The sequence below is a fragment of the Frieseomelitta varia genome, unplaced genomic scaffold (genome assembly GCF_011392965.1).
Source record: "Frieseomelitta varia isolate USP_RPSP 00005682 unplaced genomic scaffold, Fvar_1.2 scaffold_934, whole genome shotgun sequence".
NCBI classification, from domain to species: domain Eukaryota; kingdom Metazoa; phylum Arthropoda; class Insecta; order Hymenoptera; family Apidae; genus Frieseomelitta; species Frieseomelitta varia.
This window is the reverse complement of record NW_025110739.1, coordinates 8,662-28,813: the sequence shown is the minus strand read 5'-3', so window position 1 is coordinate 28,813 and position 20,152 is coordinate 8,662.

Sequence of the window (20,152 nt, the reverse complement as noted above, 5' to 3'; positions counted from 1 at the left end):
TTATTAACTATCAAGGTACATACGTTCATACACGTTTATATATTGTAGGCTGTTTATCACAGTGTGCGTTTCAATTTTGAAATTTTTCTTTCCGCAATGTCAGATCGAATTTTTAAAGGTCCAAATATTAAGTCCACTTTTAACATGCATTTAAGAGATCTTTTACGAAGTTTAACAAATTAAGGCTCCAAACATTCTTTCTTGTTCCAAACCAATGTTCTGCTGTAATCATTAGCCTACAAAATATGTATATACACAGTTCAATTTCTTCTGCCAGTGAAATTATTGGAAACACGGATTCTAAGAATCGTGCTGTTGAGCAGTATCGCTGAGAAATTCGGGAAGTTCAGACGTATATTTCAAAATCTGTGTAAATTTAATAAAGAATAAAAATCTTTAAAAAAAATGTCGAGTGATAGTGAGAGTAAGAAGTAGCAGGAAGTAGTGCAGAAGATATGGTGTAAAGGAAGAAGGTAAAGAAAAGCTCTGTTTGGGAACATTTTCAGAAATGATACAGATTCAGAGATGATACAAAGGCGGAATGCATACATTGTCACCATGAATTTAAAACTAAGTATGCAAATACTACTGAAGCATATACATTCAAACATTAGTACATGTACTAGAAAAGAAACTGAATCGATATAAAATTTCTCGCATGTACAAAATGATACGCGAAAGATTGTTAAACCAAAAAATATAACAGAAGGAATTGCTCGAATGATGGTTCTACATCTGCGACCTTTCGATACAGTTGAAGGCGTGGGCTTTAACGAATTATTTAAGCTAATTGTTCCCCAATCCTTTCCCAAATCCCAACTCTTTCGGGTTCTCGCACACCTCTAGTAATCATCCATTATCGTTCTTTCAATAATAAATAATAAAACATCACATGTATATAATCACTAATAATAATCACTAATAATAATCAATGTATAATGACTTGTAATTAAATATCGTTCAAGTCCTTCAGATTTACTAAAAACATGAAAATTGTAACTAATCCGAAAACTTATCAATAATCCTGATTCAAAAGCTATATAATAATTTTTACTTGCTTGCTTGCTTGTTCTAATTACGTATGGCATCCTGTGTACGAAATTTTTACTCAAGCTCTTTAACGAATGTTTCGTAAGAATATAATAACAATATAAAATATAATAAGGTAATAACAAAATAACATTTTGTATTTTTTTATGGACTTCTTATATTCCTAGAAATATGAAATTGCATAAACATCCGGCAGTTTGCCGATGGTTTTTCAGCGGTTACCGACATTGGTGTTACAAACAGCCTCCAATAATATTTTGCAACAGAGAAATTCTGACAAAATATTATTCTATTTTCGATCGATTTATTAGACACAGATAGATACATCTTTGTGACCGCGAAATACAATAACATCCCATTGAAAACTATTTTATCCGTATCGGATATTTCTATTTTCATTGCGAATATCAAATTCAACGTTGCAACAAAGGTACCAAAGAGCAGGCCCTTTCTCTTTCTACCAATTAAAGAATTTCGCGTACGAATGTAACGTAAACCAAAAAACAAAGAAAAATAACAGAGAAAGAGAGAGAAGCGTAACCTCGAACGAGAAACCTAAATCAAAAAGTCCTGTGCTCCATCACTTGGTTGTACAAAGAACAAAATCAAACTCAAACAAGAAATTTCCGCCGCAACTCGCTTTAATCGAACCGGTATCCGCGACGGAACGTTTTTAATCCGGCGTCGATAGAACGTTAATCCATAAAAATTCACGTAACCGATACCCTGTTCGACGAGCCATTGAAACAAACCAAACCAAGCCAAAAGAAGGAAAAAAAAAACCAGCCAAAACAGGCGAACGAACGAGCGAGGCAGAAAGAGAGAGAAGGTGAGAGAAAGCCAGACGAAGAGAAGAACCGCGTGGAAACCCCAATGCAAACAGGACGGAACAACGAAGAAATCATTAATTTATTGGAACAATAAACGTATGGGAGTGGCTATGTTGGAAATTGTACAGTGTTAAGTTAGGAGCACAGAAACGTTGAAGTGACATGCGTTGCGACGCGCATAATGGCGTCCGTGGTAGAAATAAATTGTCACATGTACATTAGAACCTACGCACTGGGATCGTGTGTCATTTTCAACGTGCGCTGCTTCAGCCTGCATTAATTTTTCTTCGTATTTATGAACGCACGTTCTGTACGCGTATCTTTTGTACGTATCCTACCCTAAATAGCTTGAAACTAAGTGAAAATGAATATTTACATTTAGAATTTAGGAATAAGAAAATTTTCAACTGGCCAGTTTTCTTTCAAATCATGCACGTAATATTTCTGTATCGAGTAATGTAGTTTGAAAGTCGGCACATGGTGCGTGAAATGCATTTTTCTTAGACTATAACAATGCACAAAGGAAAGAACGTCATCGCTATTTGAAAACCAAAAAATGATTTGCTGTTGGGAAACTAAATAACTTTGTCCTGGCGTATTTTTCTGTATCGTTAAAAATAACGAAGATCTAACAAGACAGAAGAAACATTCTGTATATAAATGATCCGTACAAGAAAAAAATCCATTCATACAAAGAAGATCCAAAACAGAGAGAAACATACGTTTCACATAAATAAATGTGAAGATCAGTAAGAAGAATCAGTGTTAAAAATTTTGGAAATGAGAGCATATAACCCCACCCTAATTACTAACGCAAGAGGAGCAATACTCCTGTGTGATCCTGACCCTAAAATAAAAATATTCGTCCGTTTGCCTTACCTAAATCTCATCGAAAGGAAAGAAATATCTCTGTTAAAATGTCATTCTCTACAATGCGTCCTTAACATTCCCAATTCGCGAACAATCGTGCGCCGCGTTGACACGCAGCGTGCGAGGCTCGATTACTTTTGCTCGGGACCGCGACGAGCGCACGTTGCCGCATAATATGTCAGCGTAATAACACCTTGACACGTAACACGTTGGCGATCAGCACGAGCTGCGCCGAGTCCCGTCGTGATCGCGCTAATATCCAACCATCGTGAAATAAACTGCATTTAATTACACGCGCGTTCATCGTGCTTGCTGCCCCCATCCTCCATCCCGAGTGCCACCACCCTTCTCCGAGCTCTGTTCGAATAACGCATAACTGACGCGGTGGTGGCATTGGAAACGGGTATTTATTAGGGATGGGATGTTCAAGCTTCGTTCTATGGGTTTCGAATACTAACCGAGAGGAAAAATGTTCCAGCGAGCACACTTGCGATGTATTCATTCCGCATTCAAGCCGAGTTCGAGTCCTAGAAGGAATACTTACAGGTGAGTGTAAGTACTTGTAAGTAGTTCGATATTGATACACGCGTGTGCAGTGTGTCGAGGATTTAGGTCGAGAAGGTAAAGATATTAGGAAAATCATGGAATTTCCACCATATTGGAGAATGAAGTTCTCGTGACATAGTTTCGTTGAGAGAAAATTGCAAATTATATGTAAATCTCTGATTCTCGTTTCGTCTGCAATCTGACAGTTTCGTCTTCTGCCAACCATCTGCCAAACGTTGCCAAACACCTCTAAACGTGGCTTCGCTTAAGAAACAGTTGCGCCATTTCTGGAAGCCAACCAGCAACAAACCGTCCAACCACTCCATTTCCACCATAGGGTGGAAACTCCCGTTGTATTTCCGAAAGATCTCCGCGGAATCTCTCTCGCGTAGTTCCCTCGACCCATATCCAGCAAGCGGCTAAATTTTTCACAAACTACCTTCTCCAGGCAATCAATTGGACGCGCTCTCGTGCACACTGGTGATCGTTCCGGGCGGCGCACGCACACCACCGCTACCACGGAACACGAAACTGAAAGGAGAGAGAGAGAGAGATAGAGAGAGAGAGGAAGAAGATCGTTGGCTTCTCGACCCGAAATCCAAATCCTCCGGAGGCTTTTCCCGGCGTATTTTCCGACCGGAGGAAATCCTGTTAACTCATTAATAACTCGGCCGGCATCCAAGAGAACCAAGAAGGGCTCCCATCGTCGACGGCGCCGCTGCCGCCGCCGGTGTGGGACGCGTTGCATCGTTTTGCTCGCAGGATTAATGGATGAACATCCAGGATCCATGGGCTGGCGAGCTGGAGGAGGGCCTACTGTTTCTCTTTCTTCCGCCTGCGAATAAATACCTAGAGATGGGATCGAGCGCCTCGCAAGCGGCTTCGAACCTTTGATCGTCGTCGGATTTTTAAACTCTTTCTTATCGAATATAGTTCGAATCTGAGATAGTTTCAAATGTTTCACGAATATCGAGCATATTAATGTGTTGGAATGTTGATGGAATCAGAAGTAGATTAGAACCTTTGGTGGTGGTCCCGATATACAGTTTGAATTGAATTTAAACTTTTCTTAAATACAATAAAAATGAGGTACTGCAACTAAACATTGTGCCACTGCACCTATATATAACGCGATGAAAAATTGCTGGAAATGTGATTTGTCAGTCAGTAATTAAAATCCAGGTTAAAATATAAATTATCGTAATCGATAAATCTCACAATTTTAAATCTGTCAGTTACCTATTTCTAAGATGTTCTTAGATACTTCGTTACGTTGAATACGTGAACTAGAGTTATTTATTAGTGAAAAATGTGGAAACACATTTCGTCACTTTAGTACATTGTTAAACAACGGAACATCATCGGAAAAAATAAATCAAGATCGTACATTAATTTTCCTTAGCGCGAGATGGTGCACGATTTCCCTAGGATATCGAATGCGCACACGTGTACACGTACACGCACACACATGTTCGAAACACGAACCACCGGCTGATATTCTTTCGCATCGTTTCTACGTTCGAGCAATCCAATCCACAGTATAAAAGGTTCCACTGAAATTATCAGGAAGACTGGACTGTTCCGCGAAAAACCGAACGAACTACGTAGATTCGAAGCCGAGGGGTTTAGTCATCGCTTTCTAAGCGGCTTTCGTGCCGATCCGAGCCTCCATAGAGATCAGGGAATACGTCGAGACCCAGTGGTTCCAGCCAAGGATCGATATATCGGCATGGCCCCTATTGCGAGAAGCTAATCGCCCGGTCTCAAACTCGTACTACTCGTTTCGTGATCATCATCTCGAACACGTTTTGAAATATACCACGTCTCAAACATCCCATTTGCTCTGAAGTGTCAAGACGTCTTTCTCGTGTCTAGCATGAAATTATATTTCTGAAATTCGGCTATATTCTCGAAAATGAAACGAATAGATTTTGTCAGAGTACTAGAATAAAGTATTTTTTCGATCTCGTTTGAACCCTGGAATGTCGAGATATTTTTATTATATTTATTATGTTTTTATTATATTAGTTTTAATATATTTAGAACACTTTGATAATTAGATTAACATTGCTAGGAAAAATGTCTACAATTAAATTAAATTCTGAGAGAGTTATATTATTTCTAAAGGACGAAGTTAGTAAGTTGTTATATTAAATAATCACTCGATATAATAATACTGTATATCACTGAATAATGTTTGAAACGTTTAGAAAAACAATTTTCCTCTCATATTCGACCTCTTGTTCAAAACCATATTTTAATTGACTAGTTCTAAAAGTTCTAAAGTTCTAAAAAGTTTTAAAAGCAGATCAAATATTTCTTTCACAATCTAAAAAAATTGAATATTAGGACCAACCTCACCCCTAAAAGTAAAAAAACGAAATTAATGAATTCTGCTGAAACTAGAAGAGAATTAAATCTTCCAAATAACACCGAATGTTTCTAAATTGCCCCTTCCTCTCATAATCGTGTCAAAATCGATTTACTGACTAAAATTAATTAGTCCAAAATATAATTAACTAATCCAAAATATAATTCAATCATTCTAGTATTGCACAACATCCATCCAACAAACATTCCTCGCCGTTGAAAACAAATCCACGGAATGTCTCCGAAAAATCAAATATCATCCCTCAGTCCCTTCGGAGAGAGAAAGCTCTCGCAACCTTCGCATAAGGAAAGCCCGTCTCTCATTCCTTCTGCTCTCTTTTATTCACCGAACCACTCTGTTCATCAACAAATTTCCAATCCCCATTAACGGACGAAAATTCGTATCTGGTCGACCGAGCCCTCGACGTCGTTGCCGCCGTTCTCCAAACGATCCTCGGGGTTTCCCATCGCATCGCCCAACACAGGCGAACCCGCTCTCACAGAGGTGAGAAAGAGAGAGAGAGAGAGAGAGAGAGAGAAAAGGAGAGAAAAAGAGCGGCCCATAAATATTTATGCAGCGCGCACGGGTAGTGAGGCGAGCCCGAGCTGCATCGATATAATTCACAGTTATCGATCGAACGCGCCGGAAACGCGTTTCTTCCCCGCAATCCGCTTATCGCCGCGACACCAGATAGGAAAGTCGCGCGACGATGCCCGGACGCGTCGTCAGGAAGATGCCGACCGATTCGTTCAACCTGTTGCAAAGGCCATTAACATCGACCCTACGTGTCCTCCATCGATTGAGCGCGGCGTGCAGCGGTGGCGGCTACCGTTCGCGCGCGCTGGGTGTGGCGTGGCCGACCTCAGAAAACCGGAAAAAGAGAAAGCGACCGAACCGGAACGAAAAGCGGACCGGCACGGCACCGGACGCCAGAAATCGGCACGCGACACGCTCGAAACGCGCGCGCCGCCCGATCGAAACCCGCGCCTACCGGGTTTCTGCCAATCCAAGGGAAACGACACTTCCTTTCTTGCATTTTCAACCGGCTGTCGGTGAAGTAGGTATATTTTTAGTATACTGTATTTTTTACATATTTTATATTGCACGTTCATGGTAAATTTTATATATTTGCGATGGCGAAGTATATTTTTCAGTCGTGTAGTAAATGTAGAACATTTTACGAAGTACATTTAACACAGTAATATAGTATGCTGTAACATTATTAATATGTTATCATACGTCTATGATATTGGTATATATTGTTGTGATATAATAATTACACTGTATATACTATTATAATATTGTATTATTTTTTGAGTCCTGAACGTCACAACTTGCGTTCTATACACTTTCGTGTTTTCGTATTTTTTCAAACTGAAGTGTAAAACTCGCACCGGAGAAACGATAGTAGAGATCCTTAGACCTTAAAGCTTCAGTTCTGTAAATTAATTTGAAAAAGGAAACAAGATAGGAAGAAAAATATACTTCACCAACACACAAACTAAAGATACAGTAAGAAAGAGAGAAACACAACAAAGAGAGGAGTGCACTACGTTACGTTAATAATGTCGATCGTCTCGCAATAATCTCGGAAGGAATGCAGCGGGATAGCTCGCGAAGCGAACTAGAAAATTCGTAAGAAAAATTCAATGAAACTTCATTATCGAGATGCTCCGGCACAATCGAAGGGACGTTTCTTAAGCAACAAGCGTCCTTAGACTGACAGCAGCTCCTCCACGGATGCCAAATTTATCGGTACATCCATTATTGTGATTACGTACGTCAATGCTCCCTCATGATTAGTTTGCAGGCAGGCACACCTGTCTACGTATTAACCCAGCGGCGCTTGATATCGCGCTATGTGGTCATACACTACGTGGCATAATTATCGCCCAAGAATTTCCGACCAAACAACCAACCGGCCAACTGCGAACACGAGGCCGCAAGAATTTCGATTTCGACAAACGCGACGAATGGAAAAGCGGAGAACGACACACCGCGGCTTGCGAACCATCGATAACGCCGATCGTTGTCTCTGATAACGATGGCCAGCCACGATCCAAGATAAAATTAGGGTCAACGCGACGATCGATACTGCCAAGTGGCTGGGGCCAGAGGACTACCTACCGTTGATTGCGATCGAAGGTAAAATTAGCGTCACTCGCGATTGATAGTAGCGAATGGCGAAGTCCTACGGACCAATCCGGTGCCAATTGTGGTCGTCGGTTAAATTAGTCTCAGGTTCGATCGATACTGGCAAATGATAGAGTCTCGTAAGAACCGGTAGCTACTTCTGAAACGCAGATCGGACCGGTGCTTTGGCGTATTATGTTTATTAAAGAACGATCTACGAAGAGGGAGAATTTCAGGTGGTCGGTGCGATCTGGTTCATGTTGGATAACAAAGTTGCTAATTTATGTGGATCAAATTGGTTAACTCGGGTCGTTTAAATCGGAGCATAAATTTGATGATGTTAACGAAACCATGGTAGAGTTCACGTACGAGTAGCTATAACAATATCAATACAAAAGGTTGATTCTCTAATATATGTAATATTATACATTATAATATATATAAAATACTATATATTAATATATGTAAATATGACGAAGCTATTGATATATATATATTAATATATACGTAAATATATAACTGTACTATGACAAAGCAAACGTAAGATGATTACTGTGTACCAAAATTAATACAGAAGGTTAATTTACTTTGTATAACGTAAATATGTATAATAATGTGTAAATAATGTAGTATAAATTCTCTTTGAATGATAATAACGGTACGACAACAAAATTATCGTACAAACTCCCATACCAAAACCAATATGTACTACATAAAATAAAACGCGAGACGGCGATGCATAAAACTGACACGTGACGGATTAAAATTGGCATGGTGTTTTCCCCTGAAATCTAAAAAACGTCCATATATCCATGATCCAACGATCATGCGGCGTTACGGGCAAAACGTTCACAGCCAGCGTGACCGAAAACGTACAAACATATCGTGCCGCAGTAAATTACGAGACACCCTCTGTCGTCGATCCAGCGGTTCCCGGTTTCCCCAAGATATCCCGAGAGCCATCATGCACAAGCTCGTCAGCGAGCGAGTCGTCGAGTCGGAAAGCGGCTCTTATTAGTTAGTATCTCGGGCGCGATCTCTGTCGCATGCGATGTCCCGATTAATCAGCCCTCGCAGCCGCGTACCCAAAACGAGCAAAGATATATCGACAACTCGATAACTCGAGCCAGCGTGGAGAGAAGCGTGCGATCGTGGCCGCGCGAGCGTGACTCGCGATCAGCCGGAAAATCAGACGGTACGCGCGCGTTCCTCCCTCCATCCACCCCGTCCACCCTGCACACCCCCTGTCCACCGTTATCCTCCCACGTGCTGCTGGTCCCCTCTAGCCGCTGGTTCGTGAATGAGGAAGGGATAATGATTATAATAATAATAAGAGAGCCACCCCTGGGCGGCGTATCATAGACGGCGACCTATTACGCGAAACACGACACCGGCGCCGGTCCGAGGCTGGAACCACTTGTAAAAGCGAGCGAGAGCGTTGAGCGTCGATGCGGTCCGGCGAATGGAGAAGGAGGGAAAGTTAAAGCCGTGCGAGAGAAGCGATATAGAAAGGGAGAGAAAGCTAGAGAGAGAGAGAGAGAGAGAGAGAGAGGAGGATTGGCCGTAGGCGAGAGAAGAGGACGAAACAGAAAGAGAAGGGTGTGCAGAGGGGTTGGAGAGAGCCACCGCGCCACCGGTGGTGAAACAGAACGGGGCAAAAAGAACGCCGAGAACGAGCTGGCTGGCTGGCTGGCTGGCTGGCTGGCTGGCTGGATGGCTGGCTGGATGGCTGGATGGCTGGTTGGATGGCGCGGGGCGGCAAGACGCCGGGAAACGAAAGAGCGAGAGGGGTTGGGTAGCTGGTGGTGGCCCCGTATAGCTGGAACACGCTCGAGGGAGCCAGGAGGAACAGGAGGAGCAGGAGGAACACACCGTACCGGCAATGGCAGAGGCAGCGCGCGAGAGGAAGAGGCTGGAGAGAGGAGAGAGGAAAGAGGGCACTACACCGGGCGAAACGAGAGGAAACGAAATGCACGGGGATATATATCGAGGGTACGAGGGACATTGAACGAGGCCAGGGGAGAGGGGCCAGGAATTCTGACTCTGGATGCGAAAGAGCCGGGTACCCGGCTCTCTCTGTGGTGTGCAAAACTTCCTTGCGATGCACCGAGAGCAGCACTCGTTTGAACGCGAGAAAGAGAGAGGGAGAGAGAGAGAGAGAGAGAGAGAGTTAGTGAGTGAGTGAGTGAGTGAAAGAAGGAAAGAGGGAGAGAGAAAGAGGCGAAACAGGAGAAAAAGAGGGAAGCCGGAAGGGAGAGAGAAGACCGACCGAGAGAGCCAGCAACGGGAACGGGAACGAAACGGTGGATGGGGTGGACGTGGGAAAGGGGTTGGAGAGGATAAGAGGGAGGGTGTCGAGTATCAGGCAGAGAACGAGAGAGAGAGAGAGAGAAAGAGAGAGGACGAAAACCGATGAAAGGAGACGGAAGATGAAATCGTAACCCGGCTCTGGATGGGAGCCAGCATGAAACCTATGGTGTGCGAAACTCCTCGTGAGAGAATGAGGGGAAAAGACAGCCGCGCCAACCGAGATAGCCCACGCACGCAGTCAGAAAAAGAAAGGAACCAGGAGAGAAGGCAAACGGAAGAGAGACAGAGACAGAACGAGAAGAGACGGCTTGTTTGCCGGTATCGTAATCAATGGGTTAGGAGGATTTTGGCGAGCAGCAACCTCTGGTTTCGCGGACCGAATCAGCCCCAGCATCGCTTGTGTCTCGTTCCCACTGTCGACCGAAGCCGTTCGTCCGTCTTTGTTCGACAACGCATCGGTTTTTGGTACATGGGACGTCCCGTTATTGGGTAGCCCGGCGCCGCAACGCTGGATTTATTTTGTTTATTTATTTATTGATTTATTTGGAATGATTTCGCCGGTCATTACCGGTCGATTGCAGGATATTATCTGCATGATAATGGCCCGTGCAAACGTTCCGGACGGTGGGCTTCATTTATCCGGCCCGATAATGAGCAAGGAATCTGCGGTTTGAAATCGTATTAACCCCCTTCCCGAACGTGTCGAGCCCATTTTTCCCCCGTGGTTCCAATTTAGCCCGGGCATTATAAAATATCGAGATTGTCTTGGTGAATTGAATAAAATTAATCGAGAAGGCACTCGCCGATTCCGGTGAAACTTACTCGCGAACGCGGATACATACGCAATTTCCATTTCGCAACCCACTGCGTAATACATATGCACACCTGTACTAATAAATATATATTTTAGTGTTACTTTGACTCACGTGAAATGTGATTTGAGGGAAGTGTTATCTTTCGAAAGTTTGGAGTTCTCTGCTTGAAAGTTCTTTCGACGTTGCAAGCCGCAAACAGGGTGGTCTTTCTGAAATTGCAATAAAATTTCTTTAAAGCTACACGTAGAAAGTCGCAGAGAGAAATGTTACAATTTTTAATACAAAAATGTTGAACTACTACTATTAACACTATAAGCTGGCTTTTCTGAAATTACGACAGGATTTTCTTTGAAGCTCTAAAAGGTCGCGCAGAGAAGCGTTACATTTTTGTAAAATTTCGAGATTTTGTTGTTTCGACGCTTTAATCTCATCGATCGTAAATAGAGTGATCACTCTGAAATCACGGCGGGATTTTCTTTAAAACCCCGAAAGGTTGCGCAGGAAGACGCTACATTTTGGAAAAATTTAAGAATTCTTCCTTTCAACTCATCGATCTTGGATAGAGCGATTTTGTTCAAAACTCTGTTCAAAACTCTAGAAATTTGAAATTCTCGTTTATCATCGCTTTTAATTTGACGATCGCGAGTAAGCTGATTTTTTTTTTTTTTTAAATTACGAATTTTAAAAGATCGCGTAGGACTTTTTCGCGCAGAACATAGCAGTATCGACTTGTTGATCGTATATCTGGCTTTTTTAAAATTACGATAGAAATTAACTGTGGTAGTAGTCTCTTTCTTTCTGGAAATCTAGTTAAGATCTCTGATGCGTTATATGAACGACATCATCAACATATCTGCAACCAAACGGATTAGTTCACCGTGGAATAGAACTTGCTAATTAGTCACTAGTTTTCAACGGAATTCGCGGAAGACTCGAACAAGATAAATGTATTTACCTTAACGTGTAAGTTGCACCAAAGGATACAGGATACGAGTAAATTCCAGTAGGATTAGAAACACATACATTTACGAGAATCGAATCGATTTTGAAATACATATTAGGTTTGAATTTTTCGTCTGAAAATTTATTTGTAAGATTTGTAGAAGTTTGTGAGTATTAAATTCAGTACAAACAGAAACTTGAAAAGCAAGACAAAAGAAAAAACCAAAGAGCATACATTTGCGTACCTATGTCTCGAAATTTGAAAAGAAGTTTAGAGAAGAAGGAGGACTTGAAACATTTTATTATAGCTACAAATTTGTTTGTGTCAAAAATATATAATATATTTACATTCTATATATTTGTTATCTGATCGAAAGATGAACGAAATGTTTTTGTTATTACAATTGTAATCGAAATAAATTTTACACTTGTATACTGTATGTATACTATTTGCAAGTGTGTATAGACTTGCATTAAATCGATTTGCAATGTAATCTCAACTACCGAACTAATCAATATCCATAAAACATCCAAAATTCTCCTCTTTTCGCTCTATATATTTGAAATTTCACAAATACAATATACATAGATTTCTGCAACTATACCCCGTATAATTTATAATTCTGGAAATCCAATTTCAATTTCTAAACTCAAAGGTCGAAATAAACTACTGAACAAAAAAACAAAACAAGAAAAGAAGGTAAAACTACGGAACGAGAGTCAAAAATCAACCTGCCCGATTTGCAGGCTGCTGCCTGTGTTCGCTAACGAGCTCGCATTCGGCCGGCGTTCACTTTCACGGGTGAGAAAGGGTTAAAAGGGAACTTCGTCGAGGTCCGCCGGTATAAAAGGGCGAGGCGTCGGCCAAGGAACGATGTAAATTTAAGCAAGCGAAAAGCGATACGCGGCGCAATGGCGTGACATTCAAACGTTCGATGCTCCAGCGACCTTAAAGCGTAATGGTTTTACGGTACGTCAAAGCTAGAAGAGTACCGGAATTGTCCGGGAGGAGACGGCGGCGGGGGAGGGAGGAGAGTGGTGAAAATGGGGGTGGCTACAGAGAATCGAGGTTGCTCGTAGGGGGTTTGCGCTCTGACGGGGCCATTACACCCTTGATTTCATTACGGCAGCCTTGCTAGTCAACTGCAATCTCTCCTTCTGCCGCGCTCACACCCCTCTCGTCTTTTCGTTCCACCGCCGATATTTTTCCCGTCCCCGCTTCCACCTTTCACGTTCCGCTTCTTTTTCGCTCTCGCCGTTCTTGATTTTCACCCGTTTTTCTCTCGTAACGTTGCCCTTTCGTCCTTTTCCCTTCCCAACTCTTCCTGCCGATTTCTGTTTCGTTTCTTTCTTTTTTTTTTTTTTTTTCCTCCCTTTTCCCCCTTTCCCCGCCGTCTTTTTCTACCGATCCCCCCCCTCCCTCCCTTCCTCCTTCTTCCCTATATTTTTTTAATTGTTTTGTTTCTGTATCTCTTCTACTTGTATCTCTCCAACCCATCGGGTGACTTATTCTCGTAACTAATATTCGACCTACATACGTTCCCCGTCGTTTCTCAGTTTTTTATCAGTCGAACTCTGTAAGTTCTCGTTCTTCAACTTCGAAACCTCCTCCCCGTTTCATTCACCGCACATTCCAGCCATCCATATTTCCTCCTCATCCTACGTTCTTCCTCCACTTTCACCCTTCATCGTTTCCGTCCCTCCCGCCTCGATCCTTCCGCCGTGTCGTCATCCACCGCCTACACACCCAACCCTCTCTTGATATTCCACACCTCGAGCCACCCCCATCTCTCTCACCTTATCGTTATTCTCCACTCGCTCGCTTCTTCTTCTTCTTCTTCCTCTTCTCCTTCTTCTTCTTCTTCTTCTTCTTCTTCTTCCTCCTCCTCCTCCTCCTCCTCCTCCTCCTCCTTTACGCCGCCATCTCGCCGACTTTCCTTCTCACCCCTTTTTCCAACCTCCTTCTGTCCTCACTCCTCTCCTCTCCGTCTCTGTCATCGTCCATATCGAGTCTCCGTTACGAAATTCGTTTACCGAGCGGCTAAGATCACCGCGCGATTTTCCGCCACCGTTCTCTCTCTCTCTCTCTCTCTTTCTATCTCCTGCTTCTTCAGCCAGTTCCAGCGGGGCGCAAATTGGACGATGAAGTTTTTACGAGGAGTGTTGACAGTTGGGCGCGGGCGTTGCCTGAGCCCAGGGCTCGAAGCGAGACGGCTTAATTGTAAACCTCGACCGGAGTCCGGGTCGCCATCGACGCCGAGGGAGAACGATCGGAAATTGGATGGCCTCCGTTCGAGGGAGCCGTCGTGCCGCAGCCCACGGCTAGATTGAAATCATAGGCCACCCTCTCCCTCCGCTCCCCTCCTTTCGTTGCCGCCGCCGCCGCCGTCGTCTCTCCGCTGGTTCTCGCGTCGCGCTATCGGCGTCGGGTTAATCCGTCGAGCTTCGCCGATATTTATCTTGTCGAGTTCGCCCTCCGACAACTTGGAGCGAACGCGCGCGCCATCGCTTGATTGACTGCAGCCGGAGTCGTGCGTCGAGGCCTCGCAGCCAATTTGCATGAGTATTAGGAGATAATTGATAGAGAGGGCCGGATGAAGCGTGAAACGAACGCGCGAGGAGCAGCAGTTCGATATATAGATATATATGTGTGTGTGTGTGTACCTCTGATCGCCAAGATTTCGAGGGTAATTAGATCGTTCGCCACGGGGATGTTCGTGGTATTTAAAGACACTGATTCTGGTTCTGGAAATGCTCTTTGTCGAGAGATAGATAGAGTATCTGACGTATGAATTACGTTCAATTTTCTATACTTTTATTGAGACGATTTTATGGGGAAACAAATAGAGTATGTAAAGTATGTAGATAGAGTGATACGATATGTAATTTTCATTTAGGAAAACAGGTACAGTGTGTGATCTGTGATTTGTACATAATGTAATAATCTGTACGAACCTGGTGTGACATGTGATTCTTAGTTCTTTATACAAAGGATTATTTCTTTTTACTACGATAGATAAATAATAAAAGTTACACGTCTGTTATCTACAACTTTTATTCTCTATTTGATAAGTCGTTTCGTTGCAAGGACAATTTTTAACCAAGAATTACCACGGTATTATTAATTCAACGATAATAATTGCCAGAAGTAAAGATTCCCTGGAAAATATAATTTCATCCCTTTCGTTCAAAGTTTAGTTGCCATTTACGATCGTAATTCTGTTCTGCTATAGCCCTAAAAGCTAGAATAAACTGTCCCAGCACTTAAAAGTTTTTTCACCGTATTCCACATTGAAATTTACATCCATTACCATCAGAGGTATCGCTTTTTATTTATTTTTTTTTTTTTTTTTTTGACACTTACGTTTCAACCCTTAATTTACGTATATCTGGAAACTTTTCAAGAATTCGATATTAATACATAGGATCCCTCTTTGTAAATATTTTTTTCAAATTATATATATATATATATATATATATATATACACATAATTATGTAGTTGTAACATGTACAATTATTGTATATTATTATTATTACATTAATATTTGTTAGGTATATAGTTATATTTATTCTGTATTTCTTTGAATCCATGCATATAATCATCGTCTATTCCTTGAAAAGTCTTTTTTTCAGTATATAAATAAGTATATTTTTAAGTATATAAGTAAAAAGAAACGCTAAATATCATAGATATTTCCTTCGACCACACAAAAGTACGAGTTACACGCGCGCAGGAACGCGCAAGGGGCGAGAGGGTGGCGATTTTTTATCTAATCCATTATTCAGTCAACCATTTCGCGAGAACGTTGATTTCTGGAGCGCAATGGCGGTCGGCTAGAAGCGTTACCATGAATTTCGCTAGCTTTTGCCGCAGCGATAACTGCATCATTTCAGTTCGCAAATTTTGGCGGACAATTGCCACGGTAGTACACACGTAGCTCGCGAATGTCTGTAATCGGCATTTTAAACGATCGTAAAAGGCAGACCCTCGGCTTTAATTGCGAACAACGATACGCTTTGCGTGAGCATCGAATTAATTATTTATGTCGTCCCGTTTGAAACGAATCCTTGAAAAACTCTAATTAACTACTTAATGCCCCGTGACAACTCCACTAAAAGCGGGGCTCGCGGCATGGTGTGCTTCCTGATCCGGACGAGGATTGGGAGAGAGAGAGAGAGAGAGAGTGAAGAAAAAATCGCCTTTAATTACCGCAAATTGAATTTCGGCAATCACCGAAAACGCAATTAACATTTTATGATCCTGCTGCTTCCACTGGCTCGCTCTTTTATCGGAAAAATATCAAGGAGATACTGCGCGCGACAATACAAATTAGACGAAATATTAACAAGATGCTGTTACACTGGTATACAACTCGTTGTACCTACATAAATACAACGCGAAGACGCGTTAATTATTATTATTGTTATCATCGATAACGCCGGCTTCGCCACGCATGTTGATTGGTTTCGTTATTTCCTGGATCAGTGAATTGATTCTAATCGTTAACTTCTCGTTTCGATATTCCATCTTTCAACTTCACGGAGGTATTTTTCGATTTTAAAGGGGAGTAACGAATGTGATTTCAATGTAATTTTAATTACGTTTAATAAGTGAGTTCTTTTAATTTAATGATTCATGGCGGCGTGTATCAGACTTCATAAAATTTTTTGATACATTCTTACACAATTCGTGTTATAATTACGAGAATAAAATATTGTAATTTTAAAGAATAACTTTCTTTTAAAAATAAAAGAAAAAATTGTAATTTAATTCCATATACTATACTTTGTTATATCTGTATTTTGAATATTACAGCGTATAAAATATGTAGAAATTTTGCTGATATTTAAATAATATTAATAGTGATTTCCTCGTTTAGAGTATATGAGAAAATGAATGTGTCATTGTATGGTATAGGCAAAAAATACGTGACAATTAGCAAATAGTAAACTAACGATAAATATAAAATATAAATACAGTGAGTACATAAAATTTAGTATGCCTAAATACCTTCTTCTGACTCTACATACATTAAAGAAACAAACATTTACCCCATTCGCTAAATATTATAACAAGCAAGTACTATGTATTATATATTTTTTAATATTATATGAATTTCTGGAAAAACATAAATTCCCCACAAGTCTCGAAATACTCGCCATCTACTTACACCTTTTACCAAACGGCGCACTCCCTAACTAAACATGAAATATGAAATATTAAACTCATCCTGCGCCCGTATGTACAATGAAAATGCATAACACGAACAAAAGGAAGACGCGAATTAATCCGACAACGTGTTATTTCGATCGCGATCGAGAGGGAAGGATCGAAGAAGCTAGATGGGACACGGATAAAACGTGGAACCCTTACCAAGTCCTTCTCCCCTCGCCCCAGTGTTCAACGATTGACCTTCGACCCTCGGCCGGCCACCCTTACCCCTGTGTCTCTGCTGTGGCCACAGTTTGTGGGTGACCGCCAGTGGCTGAAAATCGCCGCCACGAGATTGATCGTCTCCCGGTGATTGCCGCTCCGTCTTCTAACGGAGAAATCTCGGCTCCTCGATTGATCTACTACCGCTTCTAACGATTTACGAGCTGACGTATCCCTCTTGTTCCGCGGAATTTTTAAGCCCGTGTTCCCTTCTAGCCTCGAATATTGCCTCGCCATGGGAACGCCGATGCATCGGTGCCAAGAGCGTGTCGTAGCTTTTTGCGTGGTGAATGGATCGAAGAGGAGAATTTTGAGAGGAAGATAGGAAGATATGCTTTCCGCAGTAAAACGCGGGAAACTGGAGGTGTAATTTGTTCGGATGACGAAGAGATAAAAAGGATGGGAGACGTAAGATTTCTGGGGAGAGATTAGAGTAATTAGTTGGAAACGTTTGAAATTACGCCGCGGATAACTGTCGAAGCTCGCACTGTCTGTTGCAGTGAGATCTTTCAAAGCTTCTGTCCGCATGTTTTGCAATATGGAGATAAGGGATCACGTTCGTATTTTCTGCTATACTTCATTCGGAAGTAATGTAATTGTAAGGCGTGTCTTCAAATATAAACGTACTATTTATGTATTTAACAACTTTCCTGTGTGTGAAATACACGGATCGTCTAACATTAATACACGTAATAGTAATTTTCTAGAATGCTTTATTTGCGTATGGTGTAGTTAGAAAGTTTTTAATTACATTGTGCATAGGAAATTCACGATATAACGTCTCCTGTTGCATCGTTACAGTCGAACACTATGCAGGAATTAACATGTGACGGAATATTAAACAAAGTAAATACGAAATATGAAGTAAAGTATAAGTTTTGTTGAATTTTCTTCTCGATATTTTTATATTGTCCTGTATTTTTTTTTTTTTTTTTCCTTCGTATCTCATCCAGGACCAAGGTCCATCGAACGATATACATACGTAGCATAACAAACGAGCCAAAACCAACGAAAGAAACCCCCGAAGCGGTGAAAAATGGGGGGAAAAAAGAAAATCGCAAGATCGTCTTAGCAATCCGAACTCCGCGGACGAAACTAATCTCGCGATCGATCGGACGGTCCTCCCCTCCCCACACCTCCCCTTCCAACCCCCCGGCCTGCCTCCCTTCGGAAAAAAGGGCAGAAGAAGGAAAAAGAGACACGAGCGTCAACAAGCCTGGAGCAAGAGGACAGTCCTCGAAAGGCTGCTGGCCACTTGTTGTCCACCCCGCTCCTCCCCCAGCTTCCTCGAGCCGCGCATTTCCCAGAGGGGTGGAGAACCGAGGCCGGCCGGTTGCATGACCGACCACTTCCTTCTCCGCGGCCAGGAATTATATTCCGTCCGGCAACAGGAACCCATCCTTCCCTTCCTCCTCGTCTATCCGTACGTTCGCTCTCTCCCTTCTACTCTCTCTCTTTCTCTTTCTCTTTCTCTTTCTCTTTCTCTTTCTCTTTCTCTTTCTCGGTCTCTGCCTGCAGCCATCGCCGCTCGTTTCCAGGGGAAATCTTCCCGGACGTTGACAGCGGGGGAAGGGGGTCTGTCGGATCCGGAATGAGTTGAACGACGACTCGGCAAGTAGTCCGGGACGAGGTGAAACGGGTGAGCAATCACATTACCGGCGGGGGGAGGGTGGTGGAGGGTGGAATGGGGAGGGCGCGGAGGGCAGCCCACCCTAGCCCTATTTCGATATCCCCGTGTCGCCTGTCTGCACCGAACCTTCGACCCTCCGTCCCGCTTCGATCCAACCCCCCTCGCCGACGTTCACCCTCTTTTCTCTCCCGATACCCGCCTCTTCCTCCTGGCCTGACGCTCGTTTCAGCCTGGTTTCTCGTCCCGCTTAGTAGCGGTGCGCGCTGGAATCGAGCCCGTACTCGCCGGATTATCAATCGAGAGCCACTTTCGGCCGGTCGTGAATAACTCCGTGGCGAATCGAGTCCGCGCGGGGAGGGAACGGAGGGGGGGAGGGGGGCGGACGTGGAGAGCCGGTGGTCTCCGTTGGTTCCGCAGCGGGCCGAGGCAAGGAAATCGCATCGACGAAGAGGGAGAAAGAAATGGGAGGGAAAAAAAGAGGAAAGAAAAGGGAAGAGAAAGAGGAAAAGAAAAAAGAAGAACGCGGCCGGAAGCTCTGATCGATTTCGAGAGAGACGGTTTTCCGCTCGAAGCGCCGCGAGGACTTTGACGGCTGCTGCGTGCATGGTAAATGGGCTGGGTGTGTATTTCCCCCCTTTTTTCCGGCGAACGATGTCAGGAAATCGTTGTTCGAAACGCTTCGTGCCCGGCTGCTTCATTTTTCTGCCGGAGCGTTTAAAGCGCGGATTTCTTTTCGCGAATGTTCTTTTTTTTTTTTTGTTTTTGTTTTTGAGGATTCAGAATGAAAGTCGAAAGGATCGTAGTTCTTATTTTTAAAGATAATCGTATTGTATCGAAGTAACTCTTTGTAATGATTCCTTGTTAAATGAATGTCAAAAATATTTAAAAATGTTAATGATGATATACGATAATACTCCTGCAAACGTGGCTGCTTTATTTTTCTCTGAAGAATTTAATATGCAGATTTTATAAATCTTTCTCGGGATTTAGAATGAAATCATGAAAGATCTGGGAAATAATCGAAGAATCATAGTTCGTTTTTACGAATAATATGTAACATTGAAGTTGTTTGCAATAATTTCTTGATAATTGGATCTTTCAATTATTAATTGCAATTTATAATTCAAATAAAATTGTTAATATATTCACGTCGTACGAATTATCGAACAAGTTAAGTTAAATGATCTTTCAACGATTGCCGAATATTTTCCAGTTCTAAA